We start from the raw sequence: 19,455 nt of genomic DNA, 5'->3' as shown, positions 1-19,455 counted from the left end.
AATTAGCTTTTCCTACCTGAAAGTCTTTTAACTGTATAATAGTATATCTAATTAAAAAATATATATATTTCTTGATCCCTTTCAAACTCCTGAGCTTTCACCTAAAAATACTTACATTTTTCTTTGCACTTGGAAAAATGTTTTTGTCAGCTGTAGCCTCGTGCCCCCTTTTCTACACTTAAGAACCTTTCCTTTTGTTGTTTCAGATGCTAATTATGCAGAATTTCTAGCCTTAGTCACAAGTTTTGATTTGGTTTACAATTAAATATTTATCACACACATATCCATGATATGAGACTAGTGTTAAGTCAAGAAAATAGTGCATTTCTCACAAGTGACTTAACAGTAGTATTTTTATATTTCTAAGTGTCCTACAATTTATTTCTTTTCCTTGCTCAGTCTCTGAGTCCCATCAAGATGAATCATGCAAGTTTTCAGAATTTTATTTGAAATCCGTTTTTCTTGGTCTGTATTTTTTTTTCAGATAGTTGATAAACAGGTTTTTCAGCGATGAGTCGTGTTTTTCTGGTACAGTTAACTTATTTCTGTCTCCTTAAACTAGTTTGTCTATATGCTTTGAATGCTACAGTAATTTCTTTAATCAAATTGATGGAAGTTCCTTTCCCAGCCCACACTGAAACCAATTTATTGGTCATGATACGCCAGCTATGTTGCTAACAGTCGTAACGAACTGTCAGCGGTATTGCGGTGAAGCTAATTTGAAGTCATTAAGTGTGCAGCGTTCGGGCCACAATTTGTTACAGTGGTTAGGAACACAGCTGACATTTCTGAATGGCTTTGTTCGCTGCAGTTCTAGATGAGACCAAGCAAATTGTAAACTAATTTAAACATCACTCTGTATTATACCAGCTACTTTGTCTTACACTGTTTGCTAATAAAGCACTCGAAATTAAGTCAAAACTAGTTAAATAGGTGAGCTTGACTGTTTCCTTTAGAAGCCCCCTCACACAGAGGTAGGCTATGTCTGAAAGAAGGAGGAGAGTTGGGCCCTGTGGGACGTTGCTGTTGCTGTCCGGGTTGTGATCACACATACGTGGCTTTGAGAAAAGAGCCAATACATATGTTATATAGAGAGTAATGCTAGACAATGCAAAGAGCTTGGGGGAATTGTGTCAATGAGAGTAGCCTAGGTTGGTTGAAGCAAAGGAGAAAAACTGAAGCAGAGGTAAAAAGTTCTGCAGAATTTCCAGACAGAAAGAAACAAGTAAACTTGCTGAAGTATCCACAGATGCTTTTTTTAGATAAGTAATGTATATCATCTAGTCACTGGAACCAGGGACAGTCCTATTTTTTGTCTATTGTCAGATTTTTAGAAGCATCTTCAACCCCTGCCCGCTGCAGCCTTTGTGTCGTGAACAAACAAAATGTCTTCTTGTGCAGGGAGAAGGGGACACGTCATCCCCATGTTTTACAGTTGAGAAACATTGTTGTGACCCCTGATTAAGGGAGCATTATTCATAATTCAAAGGTAACAAGCAGAGAGAAATAAAAATATTTTGCATTGCTTCTGGGAGTAAAATCAGGATAGTTGATGATTTGAAATAGCTCTTTCAAAATATTCATAATGGTAGGATTGTTGATGACAACAACTTGCAAGGCTGTGTGTCACTTTGACTCTAACCCATCTATTATTTCAGAGGACTCTGCCCAAGTTCTCCTCGAATTAAGGGAGTGTGAAACCCATGTATTGATGTCATATAAGCCTTCCATAAAGACCAATGAGAGTCAATAGTATTATGCACTATTCTCTGGTAAAGTCGATGATAAAGTAGTTTTAATCCATCTGTGTATCTCAGTAGAAATGTTAGCTTCCAAAGAAACTTTAGCAGTTGAAGAGTTCTGGCCAAGGCCATGAAGACAGTAACTTTAAATAACGATGAGTAACAGCATTTCCAGTGGTGGAAACAATTACTAGACGATTATGTGTTCAGTTTTGAGCTGAGGCTTAGAATTGGTGATTCTCTCCCCTTAGCAAATGCCAGAGGAGGCCACGTGGGGGATGATTCACAGCTCCAGTCTTCCTGATACCCTGAGGGTGTTGTCAGTGATTGCAAGTAGTATCTTGGCTTTTCAGAAAGGGATTAGCAAAGGAAGAATTAAAAGAAATTCTTTGTAATTTTTTTTAGCAGGGAGTGTGCTGTACAGGGTGTTGAGATAGGAGAGAGGCTGTAGCATGGAGTACTGGTCGACCCCCAGGTTCAGGGGCACGACATGGTCCGGCATGGGAAGGTGGGCGAGACAAAGGAGTGTAGGAAGATAAAGTCACATGTATGCTTCCATAAAAGTAAAATGGTGTTCTTGATACTAGAGCTTCGGTCGGAGCCAGAATGAAATCCAAGTCTGAACTGAAGTTTCTCCATGCTAAGTCTTCACTTCAAAACACATTGAACATAAGAACACATAAGAACACTTTTTTATTAGAATTAAAAAGTTTAATTAAAATATGAATTAAAATAGGTTTTAACAAATTTTCCAGCTCTCTCTCTCTCTCTCTCTCTCTCTGTCTTTCTGCTACTCCTAGTCTGTGCAAACACAAATAACACACACACACACACACACACATTCCTTTTAATTAAGTCTCACATCTAAGATAGCATCAATAGCCATTCTGCATATCTAAGAACTTTTGTCTATTTGCTTTTGTTGCATTTTATAATGCAACAAAAATGAAAGAAAATGAAAGAATACAACAACAGAAAATTGGAAGAAAATATATATGGAGCTTTTTAAAAAAATCAGTAAATAGAATTAGTTGACTTTCTTTAATAAATCATATAAATGGAAAAGTGTGTTGTTATGAAACATGACCATACTTTATCTTAGAAAAGGGGAAAGATCACGAGGGCTTTAGAAAATGCTTGACTTTAGTTGGAGGGGCGTAAGGGCACCCGAAGAGATGATGGTGCCCTAATAGCCCTTTTTAAGAATGACAGGCTCCACCATTAGCATCCTTTTATATCCTTGAAAATTGCTCATGCCTCGCTTTTCTGGTTCCTATCTGCCTGACTCTTTTTTATTTCTCTTTCAATTTCGTCCGCGCTCGGATAAGCGCATGCTAACACAATATGATTGAGCTGTAAAATGGAACGCTGTCGCCTCTAATCTCTTTTATGTAGATACGGAGCTCTTGCACACGCTCTCCGTCCGCCCGCCACTGTTGGCCTCTTTCAGCCCAGGCTGCTCGTAATGGAGGCACCGTCGAATACTAGAGCTAGGTTTCACAGGGTGTGATAAGGTGATTATCAGGCCAGCATTCAGATCTATTATTGTCCTCTGTGGTTTGATTAAAATATTAGTATGTACTGCTACTTTGTTAGCAAAATGCACAATGTACTTGGCTGATGGTGCTGAAACAGGCATCACCTGTGAGAGCTGACCTAGATAAGTGGCTTAAATATATTTATGGAGCATGCCAGTTTACTATAGAAGAATAGGAATGTCTTTGAAGAACTAAGTAAGGGAATGTAGTTGAGGGGGAAATGTTTCCTTTTATGGGGCTGGGATGGAACTCAGTGTTCAAGCACACGCTTGCATGAATGAGACCTTGCTTCCACCCTAGACATACACACAAACAGACCAGTTTCTTTTTTCCTTTAGAAATATGGGAATTACTAGGGTAGGCTTGTCTTTTTTTTAACAGTACAAATTAAATGATTACCTGCTCAAGGAGAAGGAACCTGTTCAAGTTTGAGGGCCTCTTGGTCACATTTTGAAATGGTTTCTGTTATAATGACATCCAACAGGGAGGGAAAAACCTGCACTTTTTCTTTCAACCAAGTTAAGCAGAAAACACTGATTTCTAAAAGAATAGCACACTATGAAGACAATGTGATAAAAAGCCCTTCGCATAGAAGTATTCATGAAAGAAATAGAAATCTTCTGTACAGAAACATAGTTCTCTATTTATGCCAACAATTTTTTTTTGTAGAAACATTCAGTCAGGAGATTGTATTGAATATTGCCATTGAGGTAAACTTTAGAATTTTCTTGACAGAGTATTTAGATTTTTTTAACAGTGACTCAAGTCTGTAAAAAATATGCATAAACTATTTATGTATTAAGGCATATATTTTTGTGAGAGAACACCTGTGAATTTTTGTTTGTTTACTTTTTATTTTTGGCCATACCCGGTGATGCTCAGGGGTTACTCCTGACCCTGCATTCAGGATTCATTCCTTTCAGTGTTCAGGGGACCATGTAGGATGCCAGAAATTGAACCTAGATTGGTCATGTACAAGGCAAACACCCTATACTATTGCTCTAGCTCCCATAAGTATTCTGAGTATTCATTTATTTGAATGAATATTCTAATGATACTGTGTTATTATTTACATAATTGCTCAACAAAAGTTGGAAGGCATGTCATTTTTTTTATATTTTTGTTTTTGGGGGCCAAACTCAACAGTACTCAGGACTTACTCCTGGCTCTGTGCTCGAAGCTAATTCCTGACAAAGGTCAGGAGACCATGCAGAGTGCTAGAGATCTAGCCAGGCTCGGCAGCATGTAAGGCATTTAGTGCTTTAGCCCCTGAACTATCTGGCCTGAACATGACACTCAAAAATTTTCCATTAGTTATGTATATTGGACAATACCATTAAGTGATTCTTATGTTGGAAAGCACAAAATATGTTAAAAGTAATAATTTTGTGGGGCTGGAGCAATAGCACAGAGGATAGGGCATTTGCCTTGCACGCAGCCAATCCAAGTTTGATTCCCAGCATCTCATATGGTCCCCTGAGCACCACCAGGAGTAATTCCTGAGTGCAAAGCCAGGAGGTAACCCGTGTGCATTGCTAGGTGTGACCCAAAAAGCAAAAAATAAAAATAATAATAATTCTGTAAGATTATGCTTTGATTTGTAACAAAGTATGTTTGCAAGTTTATGTTTACGACCATGGTTTGATGTGGAGAAATGTGCCAAGTTGGCTGAAGACAAGTTATATCATGTGTAAGTAACAGTTTTATTGTGCATCTGCATTGTTGGCACTGGATAAACGCTTTATAGGTTAGCTGATTTAAAATATGCATAATACAGAGATGTTCATTGGCTGTGAGGTTCCACCCTCAACCTCATCCCATAACCTAATTTGCATATGGTTGTAATTGCTACTTTCCTGGGAGTGAATGAAAGCTACTACAGCCTCCTTTCCCTGTCTCTTTTGTGTGCTTAAATTAATGCTTTCAGATCGCTGAAGTAGTTGAGTCTTTTAGTTGATTGGAGAAAATGTAAATTAAAGACCCAAAGCCCTGGCACTTAATAGTACTATATAAATTGTAAGTATGTTCAATTACTAAATGTTTGGAGGTAATATTCAAAGTTCTGTTAGTCATATACCTGTGCACTTGCAGTTATTGTTTAAGAATAGAAGGATTTTGCAATAAGAGTCAGAAAATCTGAGTTGTATTTGACTAATATTTCTTGTTGCAGAATTGCTGTATCACTTTGTTTTATTGTGAAAAGAGGAAAAAAGCATGCTTGTTAGTTAGAACATATATGAGATTTTTAAATTAAAAAAACATTATCTAAATGTAAACTTTTCAGGGTTAATTTCTAAGATATGGTACTTAGCATGGCATTTTATTATAATTAAAGCCAAGTGATCTGAAAACTTAGTGTTCATAAATAAAATCATGCCCTAAAAATGCTCATATTAAGCATCATTGATAGTGGAAGAGAATAGGGGTCATTGTGTGGATAATCATCTTGTTTCTAAGGGGTACCATCATTAGTGTCTGTATATTCCAGTTTATTCTTCTGGGACAGACCTGAAACAGCTGCATGTTTATCCATTTCTGAAGTCACAAGTATGACAATGATAAAGGAACCAGTAAGTTGAAAAATACATTGTGAAGGAAATAAAAAAGCACATCTGAATGGTCTTTCTAGTTCTAGTGATTTCCCTTGTCAGAAACGGGAAACATAGGTCTTGGAAGGCTTTCCTAGACTGAGAGAGAGAGAGAGAGAGAGAGAGAGAGAGAGAGAGAGAGAGAGAGAGAGAGAGAGAGAGAGAGAGAGAGAGACCCTGTTCACGAGACCAATCAACTGTGTTTAAGAAAATGTTGAGAAGACATAGACATAGCTTTACCACTCAGTCTGCTGGGCTGTTGGGAGGTTCCCTCTGTCCTCTGCAGGGACACTGACTCCTGTCTATCTGGTGTACCCAATAGATGCTTACTATCCATCCATGGCCATGGCCTTTGATTCCTTTGAACAGAGGAAGTGCCCTGTCCTAGAGAGTGACTCTGATGTATATATTCCAATCTGTGTCAATCTGACACTCATCCAGTTGTTGTGAGAAACACACAGAGTTGCCCCAGTGGGGTCCTGCTCCTCCTGCCATCATGTTTCTAAGGCCATGTAAATCCAGGCACTTCCATCTGCATTCAGACACTGTCCCTTTTCTCAGCCATACAGTTTTAAAATGAAAATAGCCCACACCAATAGAGAGTGTTACAGTGGCGCAAACCCCTGACATCCTGTAGGAGTGCTACGGGGGTCCTGTTGTCTTTATCACCCTTGTGGAAGGAGCACACTTGGAGTGGGACTTCCATGTGCGCCATTCACGGTGAGATGAAGATTCAGAGGTTTTACTTCACCATTTTCTCAGGCTGCTTCATTCGCTCCCCTCTCCCTCTCTCATCTTCCATGTTGCTTTGTTTCAGAACACCTGTCTGAAATTTTAGGAAAATATAACCCATTTCTCTCTCTTTGCTTTTTATCTGCAGCCGGGTTTTCCACTGCAGGTTCCTTAAGCTGTACAGTCCAAAGGTGTGAAAATGTTGAAAACCACCAGTTTCACTAAATGAGAATACAGAGAAAAGGAGGATGAATGAAAGAGAAAAAAATATGACATCTTTCCATCAAAATAAATTTAGGTGTTTGATGGAAGCACACCCAACATATATCTGATCCCGACTATCAGAGAATGTAGGATCGTGGCTGTGCTTCTCGCCTGTGTAGCTGGGAGTCTTTACAGGGGTTACTAAAACTCAAGGTCTTAGCTCTTCCAGCACTGTGTTGAAATTCACTAGACATTGAATTGGAACGAGATTTAAATGACCTGGAGAGTCCTGTGGCTTCCATTTGTCAAGTATCAAAGATGCTAGCCCCATAACTCACCTTGGCATTTGATCTGTCTTCCCTCTCTCCATCCCTTTTTCCTGGGATAACATGTAGTAAGCTCTGGTTCAGGGGCAGTACAAAGGGGCATGCATATGATAACATCCCTTATTCTACTTGAAACTGCTCCCAGAACAGAGGGTGACTTGGGAATAGAGCCCCATGACGAGTTAGTCAACTCTTCAGGATGGTAAGAGGGCAGGTCATGTGGTCACTTGGTTTCCTCATGATCATTCAGAATCCTGAAAAACCCAGAAATCTACCTGAAGGTTATCAAAATACTGAGTAGCCCAACTCAGCTTTTCCTATTCAGGAATTGTGCTTGATGAGGGGCCAACTGCTTTAGACTTTGGGGCCCTTCTCTAGGCTGGTGAGTGTTAAAGAGAGAAAGCGAGATGTTCTATTAAAGCTGGTAAAATGAGGGAATCCTGTATATTCCTAGGTGCTTCATTAAATTACATTTTCCATCTCCGAAGGAAGGACTGGAGGAGAGGGCAGAGTACTGGCATGTTTGGTTGCTCTCTCTGGTCCCTTTTGCCTCTCTGACCCTCAGCCCACCTCCCTTCTGGGGGTTCGGTCCCCTTCTCCCCTGCGATCCCTTTATCTGCCTCAGCCAATCTCCAAATGAATGCATGTCTACCCTGGCCTCGGCTTTGACACTCTGGATATATTGATTAATAGTTGCCCTAAGCTCCTTTTAGCAAATCAAATTTTCACTTTTAGCAAGGATTTCGCCTCTGATTTATTCAGCAAAGTGAAATGCACTAAATTGACTTTGACATTCAGGGAAAATGGCTGAAAAACAAAGAGCAAAGGAAAGAGATATAAATTGTGTGGCAGCCGCACACTTCAGGCATCAGAGGAGCAGTTGCTGTAGAATCGAATCCTTTGAAAGCGCTTTTTAAACACACAGATAATTTCTTAAAAAAAAAAAATTCAGCTGTTGAATTTCTCTTTTAAAGGAGGCTGCAAATATTACTCACTGAACTCAGTTTCTGTTGATACTACATTATATTTTGTAGATAATAGCTGCACTATTCAGTGTTGTACATATCAAAACTAATTTATGAAAGTGAGGAAGTAAGCTAATTACTCTGTACAAGTATTAAAGTCATCCTGCAAGGGAAAGAATGGTTTAGTTGAATGTGCTCGTACTTAGGAATGTGTGTGTATGTGTGTGTGTGTGTGTGTGTGTGTGTGTCTGTGTGTGTAAAAGAGAGAGAATGAGGATTTTTCATCTCTCAGGATAGTTTGAAATAGTTTTCGATCACAAATCTCAGTACAGCCATGCTTGTGTGCATCTTCTAACTGTGCTTGTGCATGTGTCTTCTTCCCCAAGACATTCATTGTAACACAAATTTCTGTGATTTAACAAGTCTTCTCCCCTGTCTGACCAGGATTCCATGGATAAGCAGCTATCTGACTCAAGATACAAATGTGGTTTTGATATGTAACAGATGGGTTAGCTTCCGTGCAGCGCAGAGGTGGGAGTGGAGCAGAGCTCTCTGCGAGCACTGGGTTGGGGGTTATTCATAGTAAGAGCATCTCAGGGAACATTCTAATCTTAGGTTGAATAGAGAATTACTTGCTTCTCCCAGCGGAAAGAAGAAGGGAAGAAAGGGGACAGCAGCAACTGGAATTGCTGCTCATTGGCCTCTTTTCTGTTAAGAAATTTTCCTTCCTAACCAAAGTTGGAGTCCACAAGACTCAAGAAAATCCCCACATACACAATTAGCTGTATGGTCCTCCCTCTCTCCCTCCCACTCCTTCCCTCCCTTCCTCTCTCTCCCTCCCACTCCTTCCCTCCCTCCTTCCCTCCTTTCCTTCTACCTTCCCTCCCTCTCTCCCTCCTTTCCTTGTACCTTCCCTCCCTCCCTCCTTCCCTCCCTCCCTCCCTCCCTCCCTTCCTTCCTTCCTTCCTTCCTTCCTTCCTTCCTTCCTTCCTTCCTTCCTTCCTTCCTTCCTTCCTTCCTTCCTTCCTTCCTTCCTTCCGTCTTTGAGCCACACCTGGTAGTTTACACTCAGGGCTTACAGCTAGATTTGTGATCATTAATTTCCTGAAAGTATATATGCAGAATCAAATCAGGGTCAGCTCATGCAAGGCAAGTGCCCTATACTGTCTCTGGCTCTATATTTGTATTTTCAACAAATCAAACGGGGAAGCTGGAATTCAAGGTGACCCAAGCACCATGCCATTGAATTTTGCAGATCGGATAAAAATCTTAACATGGTGCTAGATGTCCCCATAAACACAGGATTTCCCTAACACATGTTGCTTCCTCTCCAATTCCATCCTCTTTCAACCTTGTAAATGACTCTTAATTACAAGAATCCAATTAGAGAAACCCATTTAACTAAATTACTTTAATTGACCAAACTTTCCAAGAAGTTAATGTGTACAATAAGCAGAATATAAACAGCTTCATATTTCTCTTAAGAATAAAATTTCTTTTTCCCTCCTAAAGTATATAGATGTATATATACATATATATATTCTGATGATTTTTTGAAGCAGAAACTTTTAATTGGTTTTAAATATTTTTTTAAAAATTAGTTTTAGTTATTTATTTTTTACTGGGTTTCTCCTACCCCCTCAGCAAGAGTCGATGTACTACAACAAAGGATTCAGACTTCATAGACAGGGACTGTCAGGGTGGTTCGTTTTGTTTTGTCTTGATCTTTTATGGTCGCAGTACAATATTCAATGAGTTACAAGTCCAGTGTGTTGTCAATGATTAAAGGGAGAAGGATAAAGTTAAATTAAAATCAGTTTAGCTCACTGACTCTCACACCTTAACCGGCATCCAGTTAGCACATCCCATTGCTTCCTGTGAGGGAATGCTTGTGACCCTCGTGGGTGTTCATCTGCAAAGCCAATGGTTAAGGTCGGACGGTCAGGGGGAAACCGTCAGCTCTTTACCTGGCTGCAGGTTAAACCAGTGACTGGTGGGGTGTCCCGGTCAGCAGCACAACTGATGGATTTCAGGGAGTCATGGGAGCCCAATTAGAGCCCATCATTCCAGGGGTGTCTCTGCAGAACAGCTCCTTCCTCTCAGGATGGAGGAGGCTTCACACCTGCTTAACCTATATTAGGAAAGGATTAATTACCTTGAGGGCCAGGCCTCACAGTCAGCACGTTGTCTGCCAGGCTCTCCGTGGCCTGAGCTACAGAGAGAGAGAGAGTGGGAGGGAGGAGGAGCAGATGGGGGCTTGTGGAGGGAGAGCGTTTACTTCTCCTGACTCCTCAGCTCTTTAGAGAAACCCGGCAGGGGCCAGCTGTCCTTCTGCACTGGATTTTCTGCATCAGGGCAGAGCCCAGGGGCAGTGCTTACCAAGTCTACTCCCAGAAGAGAATTCCAATCCTGAGATGCTGCCACCTCTGTGTGTTGCTCCAATAAATATGGAATCCGTTGGGGCAGTCCAGATTTATTTCAGCAAATGCTTTTATTCTGCACTAAAGTGGCTTTTGATAGATTTACCCAAAGTTGGAAAGATAGGCTTGTTCATTCAGAAAGACACCAGGAAGAAATGCTCTGCTATGATCTCTTTAATTATGAGGCATGCTATCAAAGTGAGATTTTGTTAGGGCCAGAAAGTAAAGGAGGGGAGACATTTGCCTTACATGTGGCCCACCCAGGCTTGACCTTTGGCACCGCATATGGTCCCTGAACGCTACTAGGAGTCATTCCAGAGCACAGAGCCAGGAATAGTCCCTGAGCACTGCCAGTAGTTGCCCCCAAATGAAGGGAGAATGGAGAGAGATGAGAGAGAGGAAAGGTTTCTGTCTGTCTGTCTGTCTGTCTGTCTCCTCCAAACTTAGCTTCAGGATGAGAGAGCCAGGATGACATTGGAGACACACTCTTAGGCACATTAGGAACACACTCTTCTCTGGAGGTAGAGACCAAGCTGCCATTCAGTAAAGCTGTGTGCCTGTAAATACCTTTGTTGCTGAGTAAGATGAGTTCACTAGACAATTCAGTGTATGTGAGGTACCTGATCCAGTCTTCGGTGGATAATGTATGCAATCAATAACTGTTCAAATCTTGACTTGCACTTTCACTGTGGATAAAACACTTAAGACTAGAAAAGTTGAAAGATTGAACTAAGCTAGGTGGAACAGAGTGAGGACTGAAACTTGGGGCTTTTGAAAACTAAGTAAGGAATCAGACAAATAAATAAGTAGAAGTCATGGCTTTTAACACCTAAGTTGGCACCATTGATATTTATTGCTATCGTTAATAGCTCTTCAGAAAAGAAATAGTTTCTTTGTTTCTGTTTTGGGGCTCTACCCAGCTGTGTTCAGGGCTTATTCCTTGCTCTGCAATAAAGTAAGGGTTCCTGGTGGGGCTTGGGGACCATCTATGGTGCCAGAGATAGAACTCAGGTCAGTGGCAAGGAAACCGAGTACCTTACCTATTGTACTATCTCCCCTACCCAAAGAGTAAGCATCGTTATGCGTAGTATTAACTATTATCAGGTTATTGTCTTATTATTTTTTATTCAGATTGCACCTTATTATGCTATTATATATTATGCATATTTTGTTGGTTTTTTGGGGGGCCACACCCAGTGGTATCCAGGTCTTACCCCCCTGTCTCTGTGCTCAGGGATTATTGAGGAACCATATGAGGTGTAGGGGATCAAACCCAGGTTGGCTGAGTGCAAAGCAAGCTCCTTCTCTTCTGTACTATTTGTCTGGTACATGGACAATATGGTTCTTGGAGATAAACTGGCAGTGAGTATTTTGGGACTCTAGGTGCATGGAGGACCATGTAGGGTGCCAGGTATTGAACCCAGGTTGACTGTGAGGAAGGAAAGTGTCTTGTTATTGCTCCCCCCCACCAAGAAATTTTATTGAAAGCTTATTTTGGTATACTTTTAGCACTATATGCTAACAACTAGGAGCAAAACTCATCCTTTCATTAGTTTTTTATAATGTCACCTGGCCATAATATACAGCTATGTCACTCATGGTTCTTTCTGACGGACCAAAGACTCAGAATCCTCTTGTTTCTTTCACTTCATGAGGAGGTATTTGTGACTAAGACCTGAGCTTGGGAAATTGGCTAATGCCCCGAAGTGGCTGAGTTTTTCCGTGGGGATTTATTAATGCAGAGTTGAGAGTCCAGGTGAACTAAAGATCAAAAGCGTGAATGGAAGAAGTACACCTCATTTACAGAGCATCTTTGGACATACCTGCTGTAATGTCTACAGTGATGCAAGTTTTAAACAGTGTCTCTGGCAGATGAGTATATAATGTTTGATTGTAATCCATGTGTTTTTGCTTTCGTATTTATGCCGTGTAATTTGACCCATCACACAGAGTGAGAGTTTTAGAGTTTAACATCTCTGTATGGGTCATGGAACTTTCAGACCTTCCAGGCATTTGACATAGTCTAAATAGAATTATTTATTACTTAATTTGAATCTAACTAGGCTATGTTGGTGTGGGCTGAATAAATATTATATGGGCTGAGAGGGATGCATTTATCCTTAAAACATCAGCAACAAGAATGTTTGGAAAATCTAAATATTGATAAAAAGTCCTATGTGCTTAGTTTGACACTATTCAGAACACTTTGTAGTAGTCAATTTCCTGACCAAAATAGCATGTGTGGTATATTTTTGTCATCAAGTCAGTACCTGCTCGCTCACACACTGAATAAGAACCCAGTCTACGCTCCTGCTCACCAGTCTTCCACTCACTTGCCATTGGGCAGGGACTAGTCTCTAGAATGCTATTGGATTCTAAGGCACTGATATGCGCTCTTTCCAATGCTCATTTTAAGAACAGTGCTTTGCAATGCATTCAAGACCCTCATTTTCATTTTTCTGACACACATGTTCAAGATTCTTGAAGAAATAACTTTTTATGTGTGTTGTTTTGTACCCCCCCCCCCCCCGCCATTGGTGCTCTGGGAACATTCCTGGCTCTGTGCTCAGGGATCACTCCTAACAGGGCTCAAGTGATCATATTGGGTGTTAGGGATCAGAATACATGTCAACTGTGCACAAGATAAGCACCTTACCTGTTGTCTTATCTCTCTTACCCCAAAAGATGTGTGTGTGTGTGTGCGTTTGTGTGTGTCTGTGTGTGTGTTTGTGTATGAGGGCTTCATACATGCAAAGCATGAGCCCCCATCTAAACTCTTGCCCTTGATAAAGCAAGCTTTGCCCTGTCTTTGTCAGCCAAATCATGCCTTTGGCCTTCCATTCCACTGAAGTATATTCTCCGAGGTAGATTCCTCCCTCCCTGTGATCTCTTTCAATGAAATATTCTCTGGATAAAAGGACCAGCATGTACCTGGAATGGTTTTCCTAGAGCCTTGTGTGAACAGTGCCTTGAATCCCCTTGGATGTCAAATGGTTAAAGAGTCTGAGAAATGCAATCCCCAGTGAGCAGAGGCCTGCAAGTGCTGTAAGCATTTTCCAGGGTGGAAGAGAGCTCCTTTTTCTTTGGCTTCAGGCAGGGCTCTGAGGTTGATTGCTTCTCTGGAGGTTGTTGAGGTCAGGTGCATGCCCTGTGGTTGCTTCTCTTCTCCCCTGCCCAGTTCAGAGGTGCGGGGCTCCATGCTGAACGCAGACCTGCCTTGTTATCCTCTTATCAAGCTCTTAGCATCCCTTTGTTTATTTGAGAAGACAGGAAGACTGGTTAAAGGCTGCTTAGTCAGGGATATCAGCCTTGTTGGCAGGGGAGTGATTGCCAGTTGAAAAACAAGGCATTATTGCTCATTTTTTCCCTCTTATTAGTTTGATTACATTTGCAAATCAAATCAATCCATCAGACATGATCAGGCCTCGTCCGCATTTTAAGGAATAGTAATCTCCGTCTAATAAGATGCAAATGTGCCACATCGGTAAGTAACCAATAAATCATCGTCTTGTCTTTGGCAATCATTAAATATCAGAACCAACAGTCAATTTTTAGTATTTTCAATTTGCGATATGCCGCTGGAATATAAAGATAGATGGACGTAATTACACAAACCAAACACTATTTCAGTTCATTCCAGACAGCAAATTTAGTGGAAGGTATAACTGGCCTGTCATCACAGTACATTATTCCTAGCGGTTCATGCAAAGTTCACAGACGAGCTTCCAATGGACATGGCTTTTTTTCAACTTCACACAACATCCCTCCAATGGAAAAGGAAACTTTGATGGAAAGATTCCATCTGACTTCCACACACTGTTGGGGTCCGAAGGCAACGGGATGGGAAGCATATGGTTCTGTTAGAGATGGCTGGCAGGGCCAACTTGTATCTGCCCAACTTTCAATGAAAACTAAAGCAAACTCACCCTTAAAAAATAAGGAAGGAAACGGCACTGCAAAACTCTGCTCATGAGTTACTTAAGCCCCATCTTATTGTCCACAAGAGTCAGGCAGCGGGGAAGAAAGCAAACACAGATATTCATGTTTTGGTAAGTTTTTTGTTCTTCCTAGCTTCTCTATTTTGGTCAAGTGTTCTGTGTTTTGTGGAGTTCTTCTGTGTGGAAATTAGCATGAGGACAGTGGCCTGGTATGTGTTTGAAAGAAAGAGTGTGTTTATTTGGGACTCGAGAGTCAATGTTGAGAGCTGTACCATGTTATCATCCAAAGGCTAATCAGTGGAGCTGTTTGGATGGATTGTCTGATCTGAATGTCTTTTCTCTAATGCTTGCTTGGCCACTCAGCATCAGCTAATGAACTGTGACAGTTGCCCATTTGTTCATTCATTCATTTGCAGAAATTGTCTTCTCACAAAGGGACACCCTCTGCAATCCCCCATCTCTGTCTGAGGTTCTCCCTGTGATCAGTATCACTCTGCTCCCAGCCTCTCCCAGTATTTTCCTCTTGCCCATTTCAATTTTTTTCTGAGTTTTGATACAAAATGTTCTTTCAAAGTATACATTTATTTTAGTGGTTCTGTCTTTCATTTTATTATCCTCTCAATTCTCAGATAACTTGTGCTTCTTGCCATTTTCCTCTGCAAATGTTGTTTCCAGTGGAAGGTGCTAAGAAGGATGTGAAAAACATATTCATATGACCTTGACACGCCTGAAACTTATTTTGGTGACACTTCCCAATCGTCATTGACTTATCCCAGCTTGTCAGATTCTCTCACGCTAAAATTTAGAACTCAAGTTTCCATTGCACCAACGAGGTTGCCTTATTTTTACTGAAAGAAGCTGACTCTTGAGATTACTTAATGAAATCTCTTACTTAGAGTTGATAAAAATTAAATGCTTGGTTACATGAATGGCTTGTTTTAAGTGCAGCAGGGGAAAGCGCCTTTGTGTTTCTCACTCTGCTGGGCAGAGGGATACAAGGGAACTGGGTGAGTGGGATCTCAGTGTTATAAAACTGAGAGTCTGTGGGGCATAAATGCAAGGAAAGAAGTGATTACAAAGTTAAGTTCTGGAGATAAGGCCAGACACCTACAGGGTGTAGATACCACAGTAGAAATACTATCTAGGGAGTCAGAGATGGGGTCTGTGTAGAAATCCAGCTAAAAGGGGGCAGAGATATAGGAAATGGGTAAGGCACTTGCCTTGCATGTGGCCTATTCAAGTTCAATTCCCAGAATCAAGTAGGGTCTGTGGAACCATCCCCATCCCCTCCCAGGAGTTATCTGTCAGCACAGAGTCAGGAGTAAGCCCTCAACACCACTGGTTATGGCCCATGAAAACCAAAAAACTAAAAGGAAATACAGTGAAGATAAATTATAGGGGAAAAATCCATCAGGGGAAAATTCCATTTCCCCATGGGCTACCTTTCATTCATGAAACCAGCATGGTGGGTTAGACAGGGCATTTTCAAAACCTCACCTCAATTGTTAGTGGGACTGAAGGCCATGGTGATTTGAAGAATGCAGAGTGTGCCTCAAGTTTTAAGACATTTTTCTAGAAATTGGAATCAACTCTGGTTGTAGACAGGCTGGGAGGCTTCTGGTTCCAGCAGTGAAACCATGCAGTAGCTTGTGGGAAGGCATGGGTTAGCATCACATACGGTGCTTCTACATAGCCAAGTTTGTCTACTCTCCACACCAGACACGACAGGGACACAGGCACCATCACTCTATCAGCACTTTAAGTTGTGACTGCTTCTCTGTCTAAGCCAAAGTGAGAAGATTCCCTGTATTTCTTTCTTTTCTGCACAACTGTTGTGAATTCTCCTCGGTGGCTCTGGCCTTTTCAGGTGATTCTTTTGACAGCCAGCCCCTGTCGCTCGAGGAACCCCATTCGTAACAGGAACTGCCAGGCACCCCTGAGTGTTACAGCTGATGAGAGCTTTTCAGCTCATGCTTTTGAAGCTTTGTACCAGAACCTTATGCTCTCTCTAACCGATTTACATACCACCATGGTATGTTTAATTTGCTTTTTCATCAAATCAATAATGGGTCTAATTGAAAAAATTGGCAGTGCTACGTGCAACCTAACTACCGATCTCAATGTTTGCCTGCGAAAAGCAATGTTGCGCCGCTCCGTGTCAGCCACCTGTGTTATTGGCGTGCTCTGAGACTAATGCGTACAAAAACAAACATTAATACAGGTGGAGCATCTGCACCGATTGATCATTCTGCTATGAGAATTAATCACCTGGCTTCCAGCTCGAAGAATAAAATTTACATCTCTAATGTATGAAATGTATTAACACACGCTTGCACCATCTACATGGGTGGTGTCAGCTGTGGAACAGAAGCAGCCCCATTTGGGGGCATGCCCCTGGATGAGGGGGGAGGGTATAAATTCAGAGTCAGCTTAGAAGTGCTGGATACTGGATTTGAAATATAGGTCAGAGGCATCTTGTTAATAGTGATTGGGGAAATTGGAAAATCCAAGGAGGGTTCAATTCTTTGGGCTGACATTGGGAACTCTGAACTCTGCTTTCAGAAACTTTATGATGAAATACCTGAGGTTGAATTTCAACTTCTTATCCTGATCACAATTGGTTTTTGTGCACAGCAATATCTTCATGGAGCTCTTCTCAATTCTTAGGTTCTTATAGTTGTTTTATGGATTATTTTTTCAACTATTCTCACAAGCAACTTTGTCATTGAAGATTGTCTCTGATACCATGTTATGATGGAGAAATTAAATGTATAGAAGTCAGACAACTTACCTAAATTCTATAAGCAAGGACAAGTGGTAGAGATGAGCTTTAAATTCATACCTATTGGTTTCCAAACCATCACTTTATAAGCTACACTAACCCAAACCACTGGTTTAGAGTACTAGTAAGTTCCCATGATTTTTTGTTCAACACCACAGGATCACAAAAGCTTCTTGGAACTTTCCTGTTATGCCAGCCTGTTAGTTATTGCAGGACTGGCACTATCAGTGGTGGGGTTCCATGCAAGATGAGCAAGCAGAACCTGTTGTTAACAAATTCAGCATTTCAAGATGGCAGCTCTAGGGCAGGAAGTGCTGAGTGGCCCCTCAGCACCCCAGGAAGCTGGCCAGTTTTGCCAAAGAAAAGTTTATCTGGTAAAGATATTTATTTCGGTCTATGCAAGGATGTTTAGGTTTACAAAATTCTGCGAACCTAAAAAAAATTATTTGGGATACCATCATTCTTCACAACTAGGAAATTGTTTAAGAATGAAAGTTGTTTTACCTCAGTCCTCACCAGTAGTTGCCATTCAGGGGTCCTTGTACATTACCACAAACAGTTGTCCAAGTCTGGAAACATTGAGTGGCAGAAAAGGCCAGGGATAGTGGTAAATAGTGTCCCACAGAGCAGCCCTGCCCTTGTTTCTCTACTTAATTATTTGGATTAATGTTAGTGGTCGTAAATCTGACATAAATCATTAAACTCATGCGGTTTTTAAGTTTAAGATTCAGCTTTTTGAATCTTATATATGAACACATAAATAAATATGGTAGCTTTATTTCCAAAGAGAAGGTCTTACTTCACAAGAAACTTCTTAGTCAACATGATCAATAAATATTTATTGGGCAGCTAACGTCCATTCACATCAGCACTTGGTGGCCAAGTTGTAAGTTTCATCTTTGTAATTTAAAAATGAAACAGAAAGGTTAGTGAACACTGAAAAGGGATTGCAGCACGTGGGTATTAAGTGCTTTTTTGAAATGTCAGAGGCAAATTTATTACATGGTTAAATTATGTATTCACATCTAGTATTGAGAAAGGAGTTGGGTCTACAGAAAGGAAGCATTATGTCAGATATGTAAGTATGTATTTATTCACCAAACAGAAACATTTCTTCAGTAATTTGGATATAAATAATGTTATAAAGATTTATGAATATTAAATGGTAAGTATTCTAAGTACTCAAGTAAATACTATGTGTATTTAAAGGCCTTTGAATTTTTGACTGAGAAATATCTTATACAAACAACCTCCAACTAGTTCTAAAGATCTAAGTATTAATCTGGACATTCTTAGAGTTGTCAATTTGACATGGCTATGTCACCAGCGTGATAAACTAATTAAGTGAATATAAAGCTCTATGGGTAGGCCTATGGCTTGTAATACATCAATTTTGAGGCAGTTACAAATATATGAAAGTATATAGTTCAGCTTTTACTACCATGTCCTAATTTATATTTTATTTTGTTAATCATTCAGGAGCATAAGTAGCAATAAGCCATGATAACCATAGTTTGACAGAGAAATTTTCACCTAAGGAAATTTCATGTCACCAGTTTTCAACTCAATTTCTCTCAGTCTGGGGATATAAAATCTCATGCTGGCCAGTCCAACTCCTGAGAGTGTAGTTGAGAGCAATTTTCTGGGGAGTTGTGAAGGGACCCCCCGGGCTCCCACTCAGAGGTTTGCAACCCTCCCTATGAAGCATTCTAAAGAACTTCAGTCTTCTCCTCTACCAACAAATAGGAGGAGAGATTGATGGCAAAGGAAATTCCACAGACTCTAGAAGTGAAGTCCACACCAAAAATCACACAGCACTTTAGTGCACAAAGTAACTCTTAAGAAGCAGAATGTGGCGGCAGTGAGGTGAGTGTCAGGATCAGAGTCCCTCAGTTACCCCTCAGCACAGCTTGGAGCAGTGTGGCTCTTTGATGGTGCGTGTTGGCTGGTTCTGAGTCACTGGGACAATGGAGTATATAACTGTGTATAAGAGTGCCCAAAGATGTCCGTGTAAAGAAACCTACCCAAAACACTAACTGCTTTAGGAAGTGGGTTTAGTTCCCTATAGTGAAATGTCTTTAGGTGAGATGTTTCTCTCCTTTTTAGTTCTCAATTACTATTGTGATTTAGGAAGCAAACATCATGGTGACCATTTCCATGTCCGTGGTGATGTTCTGATTGCAAGAAGTGTCCAAATCTATTCGAGCTCACTGATGTTAG

General features: G+C 40.7%; 1 protein-coding gene across 8 annotated transcripts in view; it reads left to right on the top strand.

The window, feature by feature from the left end:
- ESRRG (estrogen related receptor gamma) overlaps positions 1–19,455 on the top strand; it is a 597,387-nt gene that overhangs the window by 531,846 nt on the left and 46,086 nt on the right. The gene's annotated exons all lie outside the window — the stretch shown is intronic.

Source organism: Sorex araneus, chromosome 7 (genome assembly GCF_027595985.1).
Source record: "Sorex araneus isolate mSorAra2 chromosome 7, mSorAra2.pri, whole genome shotgun sequence".
In the NCBI taxonomy this organism is placed as follows: domain Eukaryota; kingdom Metazoa; phylum Chordata; class Mammalia; order Eulipotyphla; family Soricidae; genus Sorex; species Sorex araneus.
Note: the sequence above shows the minus strand (reverse complement) of the source record. Positions and strands in the feature narration are given on the sequence as shown.